The following is a 6,000-nucleotide window of genomic DNA, read 5'->3' on the forward strand; positions in this document are numbered from 1 at the left end:
ACTCCTACAACCATCACACAACCATCTCCGGCAGCCATCATGTCAAACACAGCCGGCCACCGCCAGCCACCTCCGTCTTTCACCTCCGCCGGCCGACCACCTCCGGCCACCGCTGACCGACCACCACCGGCCGATCACCTCCCGCCACCACCACCGCCTGCCACCACCTCCGCCTGCCACCACCTCCGGCGGCCACTATCACCCAAACACTTAACACCAAAAAAGTAATTTTATCTACCCTTATCTTAATCTCCTAATTTTTTTTCAAATTATATGCGATATTCTTAATTTGTTTTATGGTTTTGGTTAGTAGGCAAATTGGCATGGCAAAAACCCTCCATTTTTTTTTGCAACTCAACCCTACAACTAGAACAAGAAATACTTGGATTGGGGTGAACTCTTTTATTACCTTCCTCCTTTTTCAATCAATCAAAATCTTGTATATAAAATTATTTAAAGAATAAATCAAAATTAAATATAAAAGCAAAACAAATTAATGAAACAAATTCTGTATATTTTCAATTAAAGAAAGTTAAATCTTGGCTTGATTTAGATTATACAATTAAACAAAGTTATATATCGCTTTGAGTTTATAAATAAGAATTAGAGTTTAGATTTTACAATTAGAACAAAATTATATGTTGGTTTGGATTTACTATGAAGGTGATTAGGATTTAGATTTTACAATTAAAACAAAATTATATACCGGTTTGGATTTACAAATGAAATGGTTAGAGTTTAGATTTTACGATTAGAACGAAATTATATGTCGGTTTGGGTTTATAAATGAGGTGATTAGAGTTTAGATTAATGGATAGGTCCTGTATGGATTAATTGGGCCTCTCACTGCATTAATTGGGCCTCTCACTGCAGAAGAGAGTTAACCATATATATACATTCAATTTGCATGCATACAAAGTGGAATTAAATTTGTTGGTAAGAGCACGGTGAATAAATGTCAAGCATGAATTACAATTCTAGAGTACCCTGATTTTGAAGATCAAATCCTGTTTTTCACAACGGAACCCTATGGCTTTTATTCTTTCTCAAGAAACTTTTAGTGAACAACAATGCAAGCAATATAGAACCCTGAACATATGCTTCTTAAACCAGCTTTCTCGATGTTGTTTTCGAATCTAATATGTCCCATGCTATTGTCACAACATCATGCAAAAGTAGGTTTGAGTGTGGTTACTAAAGTTATTAAAAACCTTTTTTTTGTGATGGATATAGCGAACATTCTCATTATGTCCCATCAAGGGAAATGTGCATTTTAAAAACTAACTACAAGGGTAAAGTAAATGGATTGAGGTCAACTTTATATACAAGCTAACCATAGTTAATTGCAATTATTAACTTAGTACATTTTTGCGTTTATCAGCTTCTATAAAAGGTTGTAACCAAAGGAAAGTGCCATATTTTAGCGATTCTAGGGTTTGCAGAGTATCTTTCAAGTTAGGGTTTGTGTGACGGCTACCGCCGGTGTGCCCTTATGTCAGAGCCGGATTCAACGGGTCCTTCTCAAGGGGATGCCTTTTCTACACAAAACAAGCAGCAGTCTTATGCAGCAGTGGTGAATAAGCGTCCATCGCTTAAGAAACACGATTATGAAGTTAGTATGATTGATGGTGTTCCAACGATTGCAGTTCCTGACGTGGTGCTTCAAGATTCGGTTCCCCTCTGGGATGATTTCTTAGTGGGTAGGTTCCCTTCTGCGGCTCCACACGTCGCCAAGATTCATGTGATTGTCAATAAGATTTGGCCATTAGGAGATAAGTCTGTTCGAATTGATGTTTATGAAAACTCTACAACCTCGGTCCGGTTCCGTATTCATGATGAAACTACGAGACAACGAGTTCTACGTAGGGGAATGTGGAATATAGCGGGTGTGCCTATGATGCTGGCTAAATGGTCACCCCTTCCAGAAGATGCACAGCCAGTGATTTCCTCTATGCCCTTGTGGGTAACTTTGAAGAATGTTCCTCATTCTTTTTTTTCATGGGAAGGTCTTGGATTTTTAACTAGTCCAATAGGTAATCCTATTTGGTTGCATCTGGATACAGAGCTCTGTAGTAAATTCGATGAGGCCAAGGTTTTTGTGGAAGTCAATCTAACAAAAGCCTTGCCTACCACGTTTCGGTTTCAGCTGACAAAGGAGGAGGTTGTAACCGTGGAGTTCTTATATCCATGGCTCCCACCGAAGTGTTCTCGATGTCAGATGTGGGGGCATGGTGGCGATGGGTGTCTAACCACTGCTCCAATGTCTCCGAAGAAGGTTTCAGAAGCTGTTGTCGAAGAGGGTGAAATAGTCTCTCCTAAGAAAACACAAGCTGTAGAGATCCCCCCTCCCATGCTTCCAGCTCAACTGGCTGCAAAAGAGGGTGTGACACAATAAATCCCACCTCCGGATGATACTACTGCCGGTTGGTCAGTTGTTTCTTTTGGGAAGGGTTGTAAAAGTCCTGAAAAAGGCAGCAGTCCTTCTGCTGGTGGTCAAGATACTCTGTTCTTCTCGGTTCTCTGTTCTGGATAATTCTGAGGATGTGGGTGACTCTGAGACGGATATGGCTGTTCATAAGAAACCAGATACTGTCTCGGAAGTTGTAGTGGATGCAACAGTTCTGGGTAAGCCAGTCCCTGCAATGGACGCTCCCATTAGAGCTTCATTGCCTCGACAATCGAAACAAACGCACAAGACTACTTCGGAGTCTTCTTCTCAGCAAGCTAAGGGGTTCCCTCCTGGCGTATCGAGCAAGAAGAACTCCCAAAAATGTCATTAATGTCTGGTTTTTCCTGGAACATGCGTGGCTTCAATAAATCTAAGAAACATTCTATTGTTTGTGATTGGGTACACACTGAATCTTTGCAGTTTGGATGTTTGATTGAAACGCGTGTTCAGGAAAGTAAGGCTCCTCGGATCATCTCTTCTGTGTTCCATGGTTGGTCCTCGATTACAAATTATGAATTTAATCCTCTTGGGAGAATCTGGGTGGTGTGGAAGGAAGATGTGAGAGTCACACCAGTCTTTAAGAGTGGTCAGGTTATCACCTGCTCCGTCTTACTGCCTGGCCATACTATGGAGTTTTTTTTGTCTCTTTTGTTTATGCGTATAATCTGGCTGATGCAAGGAAAGAGCTATGGGAGGATCTCAGGCATCACTTTGATTCTCCTCTCTTTGCTAATAAGGCTTGGTTGATTGTCGGTGATTTTAATGAAATCCTTGATGGCGAAGAGCACTCTAATTATGAATATTGCCCCACTGTAACTTGTGGTATGAGAGATTTTTAGAATGTTGTGCGTCATTGTGCTTTAACAGATATGCATACTCACGGTCCTCTGTTTACCTGGGGAAATAAGCGAGATGATGGTCAAGTTTGTAAGAAATTAGATCGTGTATTGGTTAGTGAGGCTTGAGATCACCACTTTGTCGATGCTTATGGTGTGTTCAAATCTGGAGGTTGTTCTGACCATCTTCGTTGTCGGTTTTCTGTGGGAACTCAGAATGGTAGACCAAGAGGACCTTTTAAGTTTTCAAATGCCATCATGTCCTGTCCGGAGTTTATGTCAGCAGTCCAAACGTTTTGGGACGGCTCGGAGAGTGTTTTCCACTCCACCTCTGCTATGTACCGTTTTGCCAAAAAACTTAAGGAGCTAAAACCAGTTTTGCGGTCATTAGGACGCCGAAAGATTAGTAAGCTATCCGAGCAGGTGGAGGAAGCTCACAAGACCCTCTGTGAGTGTCAGCTCTCCACGCTTTCAAATCCAACCGCTGAAACAGCGGAGGCTGAGGACCAGGCTTTCCAGCGTTGGGATCATGTCTCTGACTTGGAGGAGAGTTTTTTGAAGCAGCGATCTAAGTTACACTGGCTACTGGTGGGTGACAAAAACAATAAATTTTTCTACAATGCAGTTAAGTCTCGCCAAGCCCTCAATGCGATTCGTGAGATACTCTGTCCTGATGGTTCAGTGGCTAAAACTCAGTCAGAGATTAAAACAGAGGCCGTGCGTTTCTTTAAGGAGTTCCTCACATACTCGCCAACAGATTTTGTGGGTATGAGTGTTGCTCAGTTGGAGGAATTGATACCATTTCGTTGCTCCACTGCAGACAGTGAGGGTTTATTAAAGGTGGTTTCTGAGGAGGAGATTCGTCAAACTCTGTTTAAGATGCCAGGAGGTAAAGCACCTGGTCCGGATGGCTACACAACTGAATTCTTTAAGCAAGCCTGGTCAATATTGGGTAAGGATTTTGTCACTGCAGTTCAATCTTTTTTCCTTAAAGGCTTCCTTTCTAAAGGTGTAAATTCGACTATCCTGGCTCTTATACCTAAGAAGACTGATTCAACGGAGATGAAGGACTACCGTCCCATTTCATGCTGTAATGTGCTTTACAAGGTGGTTTTGAAGATCGTTGCTAACCGTCTGAAGGCTCTTTTGCCCTCATTCATCGCTCCAAACCAGTCCGCTTTTATCAAAGATAGGCTTATGATGGAAAATCTGTTACTTGCTTCGGAATTGGTTAAAGACTACCATAAAGAATCCATTTCTCCTCGTTGTATGATGAAGATTGATATCTCCAAGGCATTTGACTCAGTGCAATAGTCGTTCTTAATCAATATTCTCAAGGCCATTAACGTTCCTGCTGATTTTATCCATTGGATTGCGCTCTGTACTAGCTCGGCATCTTTCTCTGTGCAAGTTAACGAGGAACTAGCTGGCTATTTTCAAAGCACAAGAGGTTTGCGGCAGGGTTGTTCTCTATCTCCGTATCTCTTTGTCATTTGAATGAATGTGCTATCTCTTATGCTTTACAAGGCTGCAACTGCTCGTCAAATTGGGTATCACCCTCGCTGCAAAACTATGGGTCTCACCCACCTCTGTTTTGCAGACGATATCCTGATTTTTTCAGATGGGAGCTCGCGTTCTGTTGAAGAAACTCTTGATGTTTTGACAACTTTGTCGTTGCTTCTGGTCTCCATATTAGCCATGAGAAATCAACCCTCTTCATGGCCGGGTCTTCTCAGCAACATCAGCACGACATTCTTCAGCATTTTCCGTTTACGGTAGGCTCTCTCCCTGTCCGGTACTTGGGACTCCCACTGCTCACTCGTTCTATGATGCATGCTGACTATTTGCCTCTCATTGAGCGCATTCGCCAACGTATCACCTCTTGGACGGATCGCTTCTTGTCCTTTGCGGGCAGGCTTCAGCTGCTCAAGTCAGTGCTTTCCAGTCTAACAAACTTTTGGCTCTCTGCATTTTGCTTGCCAAAGAAGTGTCTTCAGGAGATAGACAACCTTTTCTCGGCTTTCTTGTGGTCAGGTCCGGACCTCAATTCAAAAAAGGCAAAGATCTCTTGGCTTGATGTGTGTAAACCGAAGCATGAGGGTGGTCTGGGGCTTCGTCGGTTGCGAGACACCAACGTAGTATGCATTTTGAAAATAATTTGGCGCCTTCTATCTTCTGGAAACTCCCTTTGGGTCAGCTGGGTCAAGTGTAACTTGAAACGAACTGGTTCCCTCTGGTCAGTTAATGAGAAGAGTGCTGGAGGTTCTTGGATGTGGCGTAAGATTTTAAAATATCGTGATCTTGCTGCCAGCTTACATCAAAAAGAGGTGAACATAGGGCATGACACATCGTTTTGATTCGATGTTTGGACCCCTCTTGGCTAGCTATTTGCACATCTCGGGTTCCGGAGTAGCATTGGGGATCCTGCAGCGGAGTACTGTGGCAAAGGCTCTTACACACCGGAGACGTCGACACCGTGTTGACATACTAAACCAAATCGAAGATGCCCTTGACTCTATTCGTACTTCAGTGCAGTACCAAGGTTCTGATCGCTCCCTCTGGAAGCAGAAAAATGGCTCTTTTAAGAGTAAATTTATGTTGCATGATACTTGGTGTTTGACACGACAACCAAACCCTGCCTGTGACTGGTCTGCAGGAATTTGGTTTCATCACTCAACGCCTAAGTACTCCTTCATTGCTTGGCTTGCTTTCCAC

This window comes from Camelina sativa, chromosome 1 (assembly GCF_000633955.1).
Source record: "Camelina sativa cultivar DH55 chromosome 1, Cs, whole genome shotgun sequence".
Lineage (NCBI taxonomy): Eukaryota > Viridiplantae > Streptophyta > Magnoliopsida > Brassicales > Brassicaceae > Camelina > Camelina sativa.